Source organism: Leptonychotes weddellii, chromosome 8 (assembly GCF_054177405.1).
Source record: "Leptonychotes weddellii isolate Sample4059 chromosome 8, ASM5417740v2, whole genome shotgun sequence".
In the NCBI taxonomy this organism is placed as follows: domain Eukaryota; kingdom Metazoa; phylum Chordata; class Mammalia; order Carnivora; family Phocidae; genus Leptonychotes; species Leptonychotes weddellii.
Window position 1 is genome coordinate 12626420 of NC_138376.1, and position 18483 is coordinate 12644902.

Genomic DNA, 18483 nt, shown 5'->3' on the forward strand with positions numbered 1-18483 from the left:
GGTTGGCCTGGTGGTGGGTATTGAGGAGGGCACGTTCTGCATGGAGCACTGGGTGTTATGCACAAACAATGAATCATGGAACACTTCATCTAGAACTAATGATGTAATGTATGGGGATTAACATAAGAATAAAAAAAAAAAAAGATTGTATTTAACAAGTTTTCACTTAAACTCTAGACACACTGCAGGGACCTTGAGGGTATCCAGTGGGCTTGGAGTATTTTAAATGTTGTTAGGGATAAACTAAAATGTTAACTAGCTAACCATTGGTATAATCATCCAAACTATTAAATAACCAAATTCAAATGTTAAACGACCTCTGAACTGCTAAAAATTTTATCTTAGCAATGTATGTTTTAAGCAACTCTGCTAATGGTGTGTGTATATAATATTTAAATTTAGTTAAGTGTATTCAGTTTTCCCCCAAAATATTCAAAACATGTCCAAACTGAAACAGTCCCAAGTTTCTAAGACAACTGGAAACATATTCAAATGAAAAATTCATTCTTGTCTTTATCCCAGCAATGAAATATTTCCACTTGGCTTACAAAGACCCTACCTGACATTATTTCTACCTCTCACAAATGAAAAACGTTGTCGAGGGACCTGTATGATTCAGCCGCCTACCTTCCTGTTTTGATTACAATTCTACTTGTCAGTTGGGTCACATTACGAGACAGTTAAAATACCTGACCTGTCTGCCATGGTGCACTCTTATCTTCAAAAATTTAAATCATACAAGTTTTCTGTATCAAGCAAAAAGTTATAAAATTGAATGGAACAATCAGCATACTGAATATATTACCACTTTTTCCCAGGAGTCATCATTTCTTTCTAGAAAGAGCAAAACAAAATAGTGGATGCAGGATAGGCTCAAAAATCTATGACTACCTTAAATCAATAGTCAGTATTTTAGAAGTTATATATCCACAGATTTCTTTATGAAAGACAGAAGGAAGGCAAACATCAGACCAATGATCCTTCACTCTTGTGTAGTAGAGCTAAACTCTTACGAGAAAATGACTTAATTTTACATTTTTCTTATCTTTTAAGAGGATTGACTTCTGTGATCATAAAAGATTTGCACCACCTGGTGGAAAAGCAAAGATTCAAACACAGTTAAATGTCTTTATTATAGCGCATTTCTTAGTTCCTCTGGGATCAAAGGCCCTTTTAGGCCCCTGATGAAAGCCCTGGGTCCCCTCCCCTCCCAAAGCAGGCGTGTGCATGCATCTTCACAGCAGGTGCACACTCAAACACACAAATAATAAGCACTTTAAACAACTCCTGGATCCAGCAGTAGAAAACATTCATTTTTCTTTCTGTTTGTATTTTCTCTTAGCTGCTCAGCATCTGAATCTTCATCCCATAGTTGGGGAATCCGCCACTGGATGGTGGGCGGCCAGGCCCTCCTTCCTCCCCTCTGCCATGATCTCCCATGTTCTGGCTGCACACACAGCCTCCTACCTATTAAACACAAATATCCACTGTGGTGGCAATTATGTGGACCATCCCATATTCTTCCAATGAACTCCTTTCTCTGAGTTTCTAGACTTTGCCATCATGAACCCTCACTGTATAATCGTACTTTTTTGCAAGCCTGCCAACTGCCCACCCATGTACCCCACCATCAACCAATCTAACCAACTTCTCTTATTTTACTTAGCATTATACCCTCTAGATTCATCCATGGACTAAACGGGGGTTAAAAAGCTACTGGAAATGAAGATTAGGGAGAGCAGGTTACCAGTCACAAAATGCAGAAATACCATTTTTAGAACTAAAGGAGGATTCCTGTAAGCCAACCCCAAGAGAGGCTTGTTTACCAGGATAGCTTCCACATCGATCTCGTTGATACTTGAGACAACAGGCATGGTTTCAACCAAAGGGGACTGGCCAGCACTTACTGAAGGAAAACTGGTGAAGAAAAAAGCTCGGCGGCACAGAAACAAAAGACAAAGCCTGTCCATGCAGGTGGTCTGTGCCTGCTTCCCTTTAGGGTGCCCCACATGAAGACAGGTGTTTAGTGCTCTTCGGCACAGCTGAGCAAGTATTCCAATCTGAAAAAGGGCAATCCTGATTTTTGAAATAGTCTCAGATTCCTTGTTTCGATGAAACAGAAACAGGTCTAACTCCTTTCAGTTTCAATAAACACACAAGATCAAGAAATGACAAATAATTTGCCCAAGGACACATAGCTAGTTTCCGGTAAGAGGACCCAGAGGTAACGACGTTTATTCTAGGTGCAGGTTACCCTGCCGGGCATATGAAATAGAGCATCTACTTTAATCCTCATCACCAACCTGGGATAGATGTATCATACATACTTTATAATGGACGATGAACCTCAGAAGCTAAATGCCTCAGCCACAGAGCTCTTAAGAGGCAGAGCAGAGGTTCACAGAGTAGAAATTTGTTCATTTCTAAAGTTCATCCTGGTCCCTTCCCTTCCTGGCTTTGGGGTTTAGGGGGACAGGGCAAGGTTGGGGGGGTGGTTCTTAACATTTCATAAACGCTATATACATCTTTGCAGTTGAGTAAAATCTATGGACCTCTTCTTAGAACGCTTTTTTCTTTTTTTTCCATGGTGAATTCTACCTAACTTTATTTTTAATTGAAGTATAATTAACACGCAGTGTTATATTAGTTTCAGGTGTACAATATAGTGGTTCAACAATTCTATACATTAGTCAGTGCTCATCGTGATAAGTGTACTTTTTTTTTTTTTTTTGAGAAAGAGATAGAGAGAGTACAGGAGTGGGGGCAGAGGGAGAGGGAGAAGCAGGCTCCCCACCGAGCAGGTAGCCCGATGCAGGACTCGATCTCAGGACTCTGAGATCATGACCTGAGCTGAAGTCAGATATTTAACCAACTGAGCCACCCTGATGTCCTGGTAAGGGTACTCTCCATCCCCTTCACCTATTTCACTCATTCCCTCCATCCACCTCACCTCTGCTAACCATCTGTTTGTTCTCTGTGTTCAAGAATCTGTTTTTTGTTTTCTCTTTTTTTCTTTATTTGCCTTGTTTCCAAATTGCATATATGAGTGAAATCATATGGTATTTGTCTTTCTCTGACTTATTTTACTTAGCATTATACTCTCTAGATTCATCCATGTTGTTGCAAATGCAAGATTTCATTCTTTTTGATGGCTGAGTAATATTCCACTGTGTGTGTGTGTGTGTGTGTGTGTGTGTGTACACCACATCTTTATTCATTCATCAGTCAATAAACACCTGGATTCCATATGCTTTTAAGTGCATAAAACATACATATGGGTTAAAAAAAAAAAAGGAAACCGATTATACCAAAATACAGTCCTCAAATATTAAAAAAAAAACACATAAAGAAATTGTAATATCTGTGCTTCTTTATGAAAGCATTAAATAAGCTCTAATACAGCTACTGTTATTTGCCTTCCACTGAAAGGACATCAATAGATCAAAACATTTAAACATAAAGAATTTGTATGGTGTTGATGTCCTCAGAAATGTATCATGTTCCTTAATTTTTCCTATACAAGATGCTTAAAATAAAAAAGACAAAGAAAAACAATTAATGTCAGGATTTATCACTTAGATTTTATAATGAAGAATTTTTTTAAAAAGCAGCAAAACACTGCTATTACCTCTTGCATACACAAAATTCTTTCCCATAATATTCAATAAAACTTGTTTTCTAACCACATAAAACTGCATTACCCACGGGGCACCTGGGTGGCTCAGTCATTAAGCGTCTGCCTTCGGCTCAGGTCATGATCCCAGGGCCCTGGGATCGAGCACCGCATCGGGCTCCCTGCTCCGCGGGAAGCCTGCTTCTCCCTCTCCCACTCCCCCTGCTTGTGTTCCCTCTCTCGCTGTATCTCTCTCTGTCAAATAAATAAATAAAATTAAAAAAAAAAAACTGCATTACCCACATATCATATTCAGCTATAGCCTGCAGCAATAAACTAGAAAGGAAATATAGTTTCACGGATCAGGGGTCAGAAAATTTAATTTTTGCCACTGATTCTCGTACAGTCTCAAGAAAATCACAGATCAATGTATGAATGACCAGAGTATTAAATACACAAAGACACTGAAACAAATGAGTACCCGTTTTGATTCTGTGCATTCACTTGTGTTTACTGTACAAACAACCAAAAATATTCAACATTTATAGGATGGAGCACGACTAACAAAACAAAGAATGTGTACCGTACTCTCAAAGAAGAAAACACTGCATGAGGTGAAAACACAAGAGTCCTCTTCCATCCTTAGTAACATACACACCCTCCAAGACCCAGTCCTCACCACCCACGCTGTGCCGTCTACACCACTCCTCGCGGTTAACTTTACCCTGGAAATAAGACAGTCTTTGTAAATACACACATTCCCCCATGACTCACACTTCACGCCTTTATTCAAACTGTCACTTCTGCTCATATCACGTCCTCCCAGATGACTCGACCAACTTCTATACATTCTCCAAGACTCAGCTCACGAATCACCTCTGGAAAGCCACTCTTTCGAACTGTACTGTCCGCTGTGTAAGGGTCTATCTGCACGACCATACACCATCACCCAAGGAGCTCTACATCCCCAGGGTCAAGAGCAGGGCCCACAACACAGCCTGACAAATAAAACCGAGAGTCACGAGGCAAATGCTCACTCAACATCTGAAATGGTTTAAAATTCTCATACTGCTGTCACCCCAACAGAAGCATATCCACAAAGGCCATATAATTGTGTATTCTATACTAGACATGTATTTTCACATACAGCAAGCATTTTTCTTGTTTCCACAGGATCTCAAAACTATCACTTCTCAAGTCTGTTAGTATAGAACGATCAATTAACTATTCTACAATAAAGGGCATTCAAGTCACTTCTACTATTTTGCTATTAAAGATTACAGTAAAATTAGTATCTCTGGGGTATCTTTTTCCCTCTGACAAATTATTTCTTTGGGATAAATTTCAAGAAATAGAATACCTGCGTGAAGGGGGTTTATGCGGAGTATAAACTGAGTACATAAGGAATATAAGAACCTTTAAAGCCCCACCACGTCACCAACAACAAATGATTACATCTGTTCCACCAAGATCAGGCACCCTGAATGCTTTTTTTTTAAAAATATCAAATACATTGGTAAATAAAAATTATCTCCAGACAGTTTTTACTTTTCCTTTTTATTACTGACAGTAATTTGTCCACTCACCTACCACCTTTTCTTATATATTAGAATAAGCTACCATTTTAATATTAATTACCATCTCTGAGATAAATCCTTTCATTTTTTAGATCTGCTATGCTTTTTATTTCTGAGTTGTAATTCTCCAAACCTGAGAATGTAACCTCTCCAGAGGTCTGGGATGTTCTTTTCCATTTTCTATACTTCTTATATTTTGATTTTCTTTCTATGTCCACTCTTTAAAATTTATTTTGCTTTGTGGGGTGAAATTTCAGTATCTTCCCACCCCCCAAGCACCTACTCATTAATTTCAACATTGTTTTCTAATGATCTTCCCCTGTTTATGGATGTTCACGTATGTATAGGATGATTCCAAAATTACAAATGTTAGCAAATAGGATTCACTTTAGAAATTGACTTTGGAAACAACCAACTTGGCTGATACGCATAGAAGTCCACAGAGCAAGGGACACATGGAAAGTAAAGTGAACTATATATAATTTTTCAGTGTAGACTTATCTAGATTCACCTGTCAGTAAGTCCTCACAGTCCACCTCTCTGCACTGTCCTTATTATATCATTAAAAAAGAAAACCATGATTGTGATTCTTTCCTAAAACAATAATGCATATAAATTTCAAAAGGATAATGAATTATTTACATGCTACCTTGTTTCCACTTTCTGTAAGTCCTATCAGCGGAATTCTATAAAAAAAATATGGATACCTTGGGAGAGATTAAGCTGTTACTCAACAGATATACTCCAACTTTATTTTTCAAATAACTTAGGAATATACTGAACAGTTGTGATTGTCACAGACTAAACTCACAGATCAGTCTGAGCCAAGACCATACATGCGTCCATACTCAGGTGCAGACAGACTCTGCTACATATGCATACACACTTTATGTAACTAAAAATAATAATATCCACATCCATGAGGTGTCAGTAGTTCTTCATACATTTGGTACCAACAGCTTGATTCACACAAATGGTATTTTTCCCAAATCTACCTAGCATGTGTCCAGCCCCTGAGCTTACTCGAGCTGTTTCTCGGGGATCTTTTCATTGAGTGGGATCTTGCACTTGCAAGGGGTTTCTGGTTCCAGGTCAGCTCAGATGCCGCATGCAGCCTGGCTCAGTCCTCAAGTGGAGAAACCACCCCAAGGGTCCAAGCTATGCTCCTTCACCAAGTCTCTCACCCATGAATTCCTCTTGCCTCTCTTTCCAGCTTTCATGATGAAGGGAAATCAGAAATGTATGTGCAGGTCCTGTGCCCTAAAATGGGGACTCAGAGAATTGGTCTGAAATGAACAAGTGAAGAGAATTCTGGGAGGCTGGGGATAGCTTTCCTACCAACCAGAAAGCACTGCTTCCCTTCCCAGTCTCTCCTGGTAGCTCTACTCACCCCACGGCACTCAGCACCTGGGACTTGTTACGGTTAGGGGCTTGTCTTACTGCTCCTGTTGAAATGCAGGACCTTGGAGGCTGGGATAAATTTATGACAGAGTCCCTTTCGTATCCTCCACAGCACTCATAGGGCATAGCGCTTTGCATGGTTTACTTACCAAATGTTCACTGACTGCACAAGAAAAAACATCCAATCTACACAGAATAAAAAGTTTAAACCTTTATTTCATTTAATAAAACTCTTCTACAATTTTTATCATAAATACTGTTGTTTAAAGCCCAAGAGAACAAAAGTCATAATTTTTATAAACCTGTTACAGATCTGCCTCAAGACCTGCATTCGTATCAGAAGCAACATGCATGTGTAACTCCACGCTGTATTCCAGCAACAGGTGCAGGTGCTAAAAGACCATTTAATGTTGACAAATCCATGATTTAACTACAGAACCTTGGCTGTATCATGCATGTTACATGCATGTGTGAGTTGCCGGATCAGACCTCGCTCCTGGTAGCACACAGCTGCAACTCCAAGGACAGGGTGACTCCTATAAAACATCTGCATAATCCCATCCACCCTGTACCTGACTTCCTGATTTCACTTTCCAACGAGAGAGTTCTGCGTCCTGATTTCCTGTATGTCTAAGTTCTGCAATGTCACCACTGTGAAACTTATAGTTTAATTGCTTTCTCTTCTTTTTTTAAAAGATTTGTTTATTTGACAGAAAGAGAGTACAAGCAGGGGGGCTGCAGGCAGAGGGAGAAGCAGACTCCTCGCTGAGAAAGGAACCTGATGTAGGGCTCGATCCCAGGACCCTGAGATCATGACCTGAGCCGAAGGCAGACGCTTCACCGACTGAGCCACCCAGGTGCCCCTTAAGTAGTCTATTTTCCAAGAATTATTCGTGATAAACCCAGTGTCCACAACACACACATTCTTCGGGAGAAAATTAATGCTTCCAAGAAGAGGCAGTGTCTAGAAACTTAATTTTTAAGATTTATTTATTTGATATATATAGACAGAGCACAAGTAGGCAGAGAGACAGACAGAGGGGCAGGCAGAGGGAAAGGAGAAGCAGGCTCCCCACTGAGCAGAGAGCCCGACGCGGGGCTCGATCCCAGCATCCTGGGATCACGACCTGAGCCGGAGGCAGACCCTTAACCCCGACTGAGCCACCCAGGTGCCCCAGAAATTTAATTAAAAGCATTACAAACTATTCTGGCACAGGGTGCTCTGACAGTTAAGTAAAATGTTACATAAGAGGAACTGTTAACTTCTCAGCTTTGAAATCATAGGAAAGTACGGCTATTCATAAAAGGCTCTGGATATGCCTTAGTCCAACCATATCCTCTCTCAAACCAAAAATGACATTACAACCTAATGGTGCAACTAAAACCACCACTTCCTCCCTATGGACTTAAATATCAGAGGAGAGAGCCTCCAAAGTTGAAGAGAGTGAGCTGTGGTCCAGCAAGATCCAAGAAAATTTCTCTAAAAGTCTTTGATCATCTCTACTAGAGACTCTGTCTTGCCCCCTCCAATCATATTCTGAGAACCCCTAGATAATGATCCACTTTTTTGTTTTATAGACCTCCCCAAAAGGTAATCCTCTACATATGAGCTCAGACATCATAAAATGGTCATAGAAAGTTTCACTGCCACTTACAAGCATATAAAATTTGGATTTTAGAAAGGAAATCATTGTGAAATATTTGGATATCTAGAAAGAGCATTCAACCAAAATGTACTCTGAGGAAAACATACTGTATGCTTCAGTAGTGTATAAAGAACCAAAATTATTCCATAAAAGGAAAAGAAATCTCAGGAAGCAAAGCTAGATAAAGCAAGAAGCAGATAATCTGAAATAGGAAAGTTACCAAAACTGCATTCCCAACCACAGGCTAACATTTACTGAATACCTACTACGTTCCAGATGTTTCCTGGATGGTATATCTAATCTCCAGGGAAACTTACTGGGTAGGTATTATTATTCACAATTGAAGTTGAGGAAACCCAGACTCACAGGGGTCAAAAAGCACTCTGTAAATCGCAGACCTGGTAAATCACAAAATCAGGACTCAATCCTAATTGAATATAACATATATATATATAATAATGAAGTAGGCAGATCTTCTCCCCAAAACACAACTTATGAAGCCAGGCAAACCCAGAAACCACCAGTTTGGCATTCTGGAAATCAACCGCAGCCAATCACAAACTGACAAGTGTTTCCTTGTGAGAAGTACTGAACTTCAGGTGGGACCAGCGCAGCACGAGCCCACGTGGTTTCCGCTGGCGTGGTTCCCATCCACTGGCCCCCAGCTCCATCAGTGCAGTCATTCAATGGGAGGGTGGGCTGCGAGATCCAACAGCTTCACGGCCACCGCCAATCCAGGCCGACTAGATAGGGAGCACTGTCCGAGGGGCAATCCCATCAGCAGGAGAACACAAAGGCCTGAGGTTCTGCTAGTCTGCAGCTAAGGTCCTATGCAGGGCAAGCAAGACACCAGCCAACTAGCTGAGATTTAACAAGGAGTTCTGGGAGGTGAGAGAACCACAGTGCCCTTGGTAAACTCTCTACAGATATCCCAGGTTGACCAGAGATTCTGCATATGCATCGTAGACACCAGAGTGGGCTCATGCCACCCACACATTCCTTCATGATGGAACCTACACCTATACACACAGTGAAGATGCAAGGGGGTTCGGCTGAAAGTACCAGCCAGGGCAGCAGACGTGAGAACTCCCTGAAATCTGAATGTGCTCCCCAGACCACACACAGATCCATCAGCAGAGTGAAAGCCCTGCTGACTCGAGGTCAACTTCGGATCAATCACTGGCGGAACACATAACTACGAGCCACGAGGTTGACCCCTAGGAAACTAGGCTTCAAGGAACAACAAGAAAACAAACGAACAACAACAAGCCTGAATAGACAGCAGCGGCCACACCGTATGGGAGAGACAGCCTTTGCAGGTTTAATCCAGGCAAGTTGGTAAAGAAACAAACAGAATAACAACGGCAACAACAAAATACACAAGTGACAAGAATCAACAGAGCTGCTCCAATCTTTTACCTGAAGTGTTGAATATTCAACAAAGAACTTGAGAGACATGAGGAGAGACAAAGTGTGACCCATACTCAGGAAAAAGCAGTCAATATGACCTGTCTCTAGTGTCCCCAAATGTTTGGTTTAACAGATTAAGACTTCAAAGTAGCAATTATATGATATACACATTTAAAGAACACAAGGAAACAGAAAATTAAAATAAATAAAGAACTGAGGGAAACCATGCTTAAAGAATTAAAATATGATGATAACTCAAGAAATAGAGAACCTCAATAAAGAGATATAAATTATAGGGGTGCCTGGGTGGCTCAGTTGGTTAAGCGACTGCCTTCGGTTCAGGTCATGATCCTGGATTCCCGGGATCAAGTCCCGCATCGGGCTCCCTGCTCGGCAGGGAGTCTGCTTCTCCCTCTGACCCTCCTCCCTCTCGTGCTCTCTGTCTCTCATTCTCTCTCTCTCAAATAAATAAATAAAATCTTTAAAAAAAAAAAAGAGATATAAATTATAAAAAAACAGAACCAAATGAAAAATTCTGGAGTTGAAAGGTAAAACAAATGAAATAAAACATTTACTAGAGGGATTCAAAAGCAAATTTGAGCTGGCACAAGAAAAAAATCAGTTCAGTTGATGATAGCTCTATTGAAATTAGCCAGTCTAAGGAACAGAAAGAAAACAGATGAAAGAAAAATGAACAGAATCTCATGGGCGTGTGACACGACACCACGTTTTCTTTAAAAAGAAAGCAGTGAAAAAAAATCTTCAGAAATATTGCCCTAAAACCTACCAAATTTGATTAAAAAAAAAACCAAAACCAATAAACTCCATAACCAAGTTTCAACTCAAAATAGGATAAACACAAAGAAACCCACACCTAAACAGAGTGCTCAAACTGCTGACAAAGAAAAAACTGAAAGCAACAAGCAAAAAAAAATTCATTGTGCACAGAGAAAAACAACACATACACACACACACACACACACACACACACACACACACACACAGACACAGCTGACTTCTCATCAGAAACAATGGAGGCCAGAAGGCAGTGGAAGGTCCAGAGTGATGAAAGGGGAAAACACCATCAGCTAAGAATTCTATAGCCAGAAAACTACTTTTCAAAACTGAAAAAGGGGAGGGGAAAAAAAAAAAACACATTCTATGATTTTTTTTTTTTAAAGACAATTTGCTGCTATAAGACCCACCTTATAAAAAATGCTATATCGAGTCCTTCAGGTTGAATAGAAGTAACACAGAAGATTATTTGAATCCACTGAAGAAATGAAGAGTGTCAGAAATGGTAAAGATATTAGTGGATAGAAGACTCTTACTATTTTTTCTCATTTCTTATCTTAAATGTTTTAAAAAACATAAGATTGTACAAAGCTATAATTTAACACGGCATAGCCAGGGTTATAACATAAAAGGATGAAACATTTTTGACAAGAACAGCAATAAAGGAGGAAAAAAAGAGACAAACTGGATCAAAGTTTCCATGTTTTACCACGGTTCAAGTAGTACTATTCTCAAGTAGACAGGGATACATTAAGGGACATATTATAATGTCTAGAGCAACCACTAAGAAAATTACTCAAAAATATAGTAAAAACAACAAATGCAACAGAGAAATCAGAACTGTATACCAAAAAATATTTAATGCAAAAGAAGGCAGAGACACACAGAAGAACAAACGTATGAGGCAAAGAGGGGCACCTGGGTGGCTCAGTCTGTTAAGCATCCGACTCTTGGTTTCAGCTCAGGTCATGATCTCAGGGTCATGGGATCCAGCCCTGTGTTGGGCTCTGCGCTCAGTGGTGAGTCTGCTTGAGGATTCTCTCCCTCCCCCCTGACCCTCCCCCACCCCCCTGCTCCCATTCTCCTCTCTCTCCTTTGCGCTCTCAAATAAATAAATCTTAAAAAAAAAGTATGAGACAAATAGAAAAGAAATAACAAAATGGCAGACATATATCCAACAATAAGCACATCAATGTGAATGGAATGAACACACCACATAGAAGACAAACTGTCAGGCTGAAAAAAAGAGCAATTTCAACAACACTCTGTCCACAAGAGACAAACCCTAGGTTCAAAGAACCCAAAGGCTCAAAGTAAAAGGGCAGGGAAAGATATACCATGCAAACAGCAATTCTAAGAGAGCTGGAATCTCTATAATTATGTCAGGTAAAAGAGATGTTAACAACCAACTTGACTTAGGTGGCATTTATAGAACACTCCAGCTAACTGCAGACTTGGGCATTGCTGCTTACAACATTAGTCGTAATAGCCAAAAACTGAAAATAATCCAAATGTCCATCACTTGGATGGACAAATCAAAGGTGATACATTCATATAATAGAATATTACTTAGCAATAAAAGGTAAAAAAAAAAAAATCCTGATACATGCTACAATGTAAGTGTGTGTTTCAAACACATTATGCTAATTGAAAGAAACTAGAGATAAAAGGCCATAAATTGTGTGATCCCATTCTATTAAAGGTCCAGAAAAGGCAAATGTAAAGACTGACTCCTACCAGGCTCAGGGAAATGTTGGGGGTGATGAACATATTCTAAAACTGGATTGTGGTAAAGGTTGTACAACTCTAAATTTACTAAATTTCACTGAACCGTACGCTTATAATGGGTGAATTTTATTGCACATAAATTATATCTTGAAAAGCTGTAAAAGATATATATATTGCGCAGTGGTTTCTGAGGCAATAAACTACTGTCTAGAGACTGAAAAATGCACTCTTTCCACGAAAACTTAACAAAACTCTATATTCTTGAAGACGTTACTGTAAATGGGAAGCATGTAACTCATTGCTCATATAGCATTAATTCCCCGGAATGTAACAGGTCAACCTAAACTATCAACAGATAGAAGGCCAAATAATGCACTTAACCCCTCTGCTATGCAGGCACACATCTGGTTACATATGTAAACTGAATATTATTTCCATGTTCACACAGCTGGCTGGACTTTCACGTGTAAGCCATTATGGCCTTTGTGTCTTCAACTATAGATTTCTCGAGAGACAGAGGCAGAGCTGTGGAACTCTACAGTGTGTCTAACCCATCCCAGCAAGGCCTACGGAAGTCCAGGCAGAGGCTTCCAATGTGGCCCTTTGTTTTCACTCACTTCATGACCACGACGGCTCTGCTTTTCACTGAGAAAGGTCACGTGTTAACATACTGAATCTCACACCATTTTTGAGCCACATGCTAACACTGGCAGGTACCACAATAACAAGGCTAATGTTCCAATGAGTCTGTGGAGAATCAGCATTGCTCTGTTTTTGTGAGAGAAGAGAGAGAGAGCACAAGCGTGGGGAGGGGAAGAGGTGGAGGGAGAATCAGGCTCCCCACTGAGCTGGGAGTCTGATGCAGGGCTGGATCCCAGGCCCCTGGGATCATGACCTGAGCCGAAGGCAGACGCTTAACAACTGAGCCACCCAGGCGCCCTGAATCAGCATTGCTTTCAAAAGTGTTTCTCAAACTATTCAAATAGTTACTATGAACTCGACTGAGCCCATCCTTAATGTATTTAAACTTAGGCAAAATAAAGTAAAACAAAACCAGAACATAAAAATATCTTCCATACCCACTCTCATTCCACTAACCCAAAACCATCAGAAATAAAGAATTACTTGGGAGATTAAAGATGGTGGTGTAGGTAATATTGAGAATTCGGATGTCCAGAAATGTAATTGCATTCCCTGAAACTGAAGTACAAATTGTCAGGCCTAATGTGTCAATAGCAGTCACCACGCAGATAACGGGTCCCATTCTCAGTACACCACTCTCAAGGGGCGGGACTGCCTCTCAGCGACCATTTTTCTGAGGAACAATCCTTCACAAAATGTTTGGTGGCTTTGCCCACAGCACTGGGAATCGTGGCTTATGATATTTTTCTGCCAGTGTGAGTTATAAATATAGAGGTGACTAATGGACACAATACAACAGAACGGTCCCTGATGACCCAGGCCTTTTGAGTGGAGACCCATGATCCTGGCATCGGAACATCAAGAACAATTAAATCTTTCTGTCAGGACCAACTCAACTTCTAAGGCTCTCCCTTCACCTTAGAACCAAACGAATGTGAATTCCCTTATCATGCCTGGCAGGCAGCAGACCCTAACACACTAAAGCAGCCCCTCTAAGTTCCCCTATTATTCATTCCTACATTCCTCTAAAGATAGATGGAACATTCTTACTCATTCCCAAACATAAATAATCCAGTTCCCCCTGATTTCAGACAGGGATCAGCAAACTGTGTAAAAGGTTAGACAGCAAATATTCTAGGCTTTCTGAGCCATTTGCAACTTCCGCTATAGCAGGAAAGCAGGAACAGACATATGTAAAATGCATGGGTGTGGCCGAGTGCCATAAAACCGTATTTACAAAAACAGGTGGAAGACTGGATTTGACCATAAGATTGTGGTTTGCAGACCCCTGACTTAGAATAACCACTATTTAAAGCTAAAAAGAAATTTACAGATCAACATCACCCCACCCCCAACACCTGCCCACTCCCATGCCTTGTTCTCAAGAAAGAAACTAAATTCAAGTTATTTGCTCAAGGGCATATATTATTCTTTTGCTGGTTTGTTCATATTCATGAAGATGGTTTTCTGAAATAGAGACAGAAACACAGAGACTGCCTCATTCTTTTAACCTATCATCCTTTTCCTGGATATCAACAAATCATACTGACCCTAGGTGGAGGTGTTGTTTTAGAATACACTTTATTTTTTAAAAGTTTTAGGTTCATAACAAAATTGGGAGGACTGTACAGAGATTTCTCATATACCCCTTTCCTCCACACATGCACAGCCTCTCTTACTACCAACAACTCCCACAAGAGTGACAGACTGGTTATAATTGACGAGCCTACATGGACACATCATCACTCAGAGTCCACAGTTTACGGTTCACTCTTGGGGTTGTATATTCTATAGATTTGGACAAATGTGTAATGACCCGGATCCACCATTATAGTGTCATAAAGAGTAGTTTCACTGCTCTAAAAATCCTCTGTGTGGGGAAGTTGTTTTTAAATTTCAAAGCACCTGGATGGTGCAGTCGGTTAAGCGTCTGACTCTTGGTTTTGGCTCAGGTGGTGATCGCAGGGTCATGAGATCCAGCCCCGACTTGGGCTCCACGCTTGGTGCGGAGTCTGCTTCAGATTCTCTGTCCCTCTCCCACTGCCCCTCCCACTCGTGCACCTCATGCTCTCTCTCAAATAAATAAATCTTTAAATTGCAAAATATTGTAAGATAGTCTGTAGCCTTTGACATATCTTTTATAAACACTCAACTTACTATAGAAGAACTCAACTTGGTGATTTTATAATTACTGTAAATATAAACTACACGTGTCAAACCTACAAGTTTCCTTTACTTTTCTTCCTTAAAGCTTCAAGTCCATTGAGAAATTCACTCCAATCAAGCAAACTAGACCAAGAACCATTCCTGTATGATTTTCTCCCCATTCTATCTTCCAGCACAATCTCAAAACAACTTATTTTCTCTACCAATCTATCCTTCCTTTCTTTAAAAGCTCATCTCAAAACTCTGCTTCATCCAGGTTTTCATTTGGAAAAAAGTTAACTCCTCCAAGAAGTTATTTTCTGATTGATTTATCTCAACCAGTCTGTTTTTACTTCATTTTCCCTTTGAGCGTTCCATACTGCAATGTTCCATATTAATCTTAAATGTGTTGCTTTATATTGCCTTTAGATGTTTTTCATATGTTTGGAGACATTTATATGAAAAGCCCTTAGAAGGCTAGGTGTGAGGTTTTATTTCTAAGCATAGCATACTAGCATCTTCACTGTTTGTGAAATTAAATGGAAGACTAACAGTCTCCCTTTCATTCTTTCATTTGCCCTTCAACTACATCTATATTCTAGAAGAGTCCAAATATATCTAAAATAGCATACTTTTTCTATATTCTTCTGTACCTACTTATGAGGAAAAATTACAAAATGTTTTCCCCTATATCTTACTTAAATTTTAATGTTTTCACATTAGTTTTCCGAGAAATAGTTTTTAAGGATTTCTGTCTAAAATTTCAACTGTTAGTCTGAGACTCCCATTTAACTACTACCATTCTTCTTAAAAATAGAAATACTATACGATCCAGTAATTCTACTGCTGGATATTTACCCAAACACTAATTTGAAAAGATACACGAACCCCTGTGTTTATTGCAGGATTATTTACAATAGCCAAGATATTAATGCAACCCAAGTGTCCACTCATAGAAGAATAAAGATATGGTATACATATGCAACATATTACTAGCCATAAAAAAAGAATGAAATCTTGCCATTTGTAACAACATGGATGGACCTAGAGTGTATTGTGCTAAGCGAAATTAGGTAGAGAAAGACAAATACCGTATGATTTCACTTATATGTAGAATCTAAAAAACAAAACCAACAATCAAAAAGCAGAAACAGATCCATAAACACAGAGAACAAACTGGTGGTTGCCAGAGGGGGGGTGCATGCGGGGATGGGAAAAACCGATGAGAAGGATTAAGAGGTACAAACTTCCAGTTATAAAAGAAATAAGTCACAGAGATGAAAAGTACAGCATAGGAAATACTGGCAATAATATTGTAATAACGTTGTATGGTGACAGATGGTGACTACACTTACCAAGGTGAGCACTGGGCTATGTCTAGAACCGTCAAATCACTACGTTGAACACCTGAAACTAATATGACATTGTATGTCAACTGCACTTCAAAAGATAAATTTTCAAAATGAAAAAACAATTATAAAACCATTTTCCATTTTAAGCAAGATACCTCTACTTTCAACTACATATTACTAAGTAAGCAAGCAAGCAAACATCTTTGATGGAACACCTCTTCTCTCCCTCTTGAAGAGCTTGGAAATTCCTCTGTTTGTAACAGCAAATCTAGCTTTGAGTAGTATACATATCCACAGCTCTGAAATGAATCTCAACAATTAAAGACTTAGAGGGGGAAAAGAAAAGTCCTTCAAATTCTGATCTTCTGAGTGACCTCTGCTCTGTGTGCAGCACTGGACAAGCTTTATCTTGTAACTGGGATGGAGGGCATTTGCAAGCTCGTACTAATCAGGAAGACTCTGCTATCAACATGAGCAAGTATAAGCATGATGGTCAAGAGCAAAGGCACTGGCGACCCCTGGCTGTGGGACCCTGGGCGACCAGCAACTTCTCTGGGTCTCACCTCCGCGTCTACATAACGGGAGCAATAATAGCACCTCTCTCACTCAGTTGTAAGGATTACATGAACAAAGATATTAAAAGCATGTTGAATAGAGCCTAGCACACAGACCTGTGGACAGGTTAGCTCTTTTTACCACAGAAATGATAAAACACAATGTCCCTCTTGCCGCCAGGCCACAACGAAACATAACTATGGGAAGTAGTATGATTTAAAAAAGAAAATTCTAAAGACCCCTCCACAAATATCTCCAATAAGATACAAATAAGCTGCTCAAAGTCAATTCACTTAAACTTCTCTGGCCAACTTTGTCATCTGTAAAATGAGGAAGATGAACTGAATGACTTCCCCGGGCTGTCCTTCCCCCTGTAGAATTTGTAAGGATTCTCTGGGAGAGGCGTATAAGAAGCCAGCAAGAGAGAACTCCCAGACACATTTCTGGCACTGTTCAACCACCTTCTGGGTCCCTGTGCTATGTATCAGCTCAGCTCAGTTTTACTTATTTTTAAACATCAAACATGGCCCCAACTGAATGCTTAATTTCTATTTGAATACTGCAATATTAAGCAATTACATGCTGATCTGGTCCTTTTCTTCGCTGGCGAATCTTATTAAGAGTTGGAAAATAAGCACATATAACCATACTACCAAATGCAGAGCAATAAGTAGGTTTGAGTAAATTCATACTCTAACCATATAGGCACACAGTAATACCATATGCACATAAATACCCAAGTACCATAAAAATCCAGCTTGGCATCAATTAAGCAGGAATAACTTTTGACTGGTTCCACTTCACACTTAAAGGACTGCTATTCTAGTTAATTACTTAGCAGCCAACTAGTTTATGATCACTGCTTTTTTTTTTTAAGTACTTTAGCATGGCAGCACAGCCTTAGAATATTTTCTAGAACAAAATTCATCATAGAAAATTTCTAAGAACCTTACATTTTAAATTCATTTTAAAAAGTCGTGCCTGGGGGAACCTAGGTGGATCAGCTGGTTAAGCATCTGCCTTCAGCTTAGGTCATGATCCCAGAGTCGGGGGATCGATCCTAGGGTCCTGGAATGGAGCCCTGCATCAGGCTCCCTGCTCATTGAGGAGCCTACTTGTCCCTCTCTTTCTGACCCTCCCTGCCTTGTTCTCGTTCTCTCTCTCAAATAAAATCTTTAAAAAAAAAAAGTCGCGCCTGGCTGGTTCAGTCAGTAGAGCGTGCAACTCTTGATCTCAGGATTCTAAGTTCGAGCCCCACAGTGGGTATAAAGATTACTTAAATTTATTTTAAAAATTCAAAGTTAATGCGGTGCTACCCCAAATAAAAGCCCCAAAATAAAAGCCTAATAGTCAAGAAGAACTTCCTTCTGAAGAATGACTTGAGTATTGAGAAGAAAGGACACTATTTGGTTGCAAGTTTTTGCCCTGCAGTGAATAGTGGTTAACATCATTATAAGTACCAAGTGCTTTATAGGAATACCTGAGCACCATTTGTAAATTTGGCACATTATTAACATGCAAAAGAGTACTGTTAAAATGTCTTAAAATAATGAATATTGGAATGAAAAAATAAGGCATTTATTTGTAAAATATTCTTTCAGAGAACACAAGAACCAACT

General features: G+C 39.7%; 1 protein-coding gene across 6 annotated transcripts in view; it reads right to left on the reverse strand.

The window, feature by feature from the left end:
- Positions 1–18483, reverse strand: part of HIVEP1 (HIVEP zinc finger 1) — a 141385-nt gene that overhangs the window by 108574 nt on the left and 14328 nt on the right. The gene's annotated exons all lie outside the window — the stretch shown is intronic.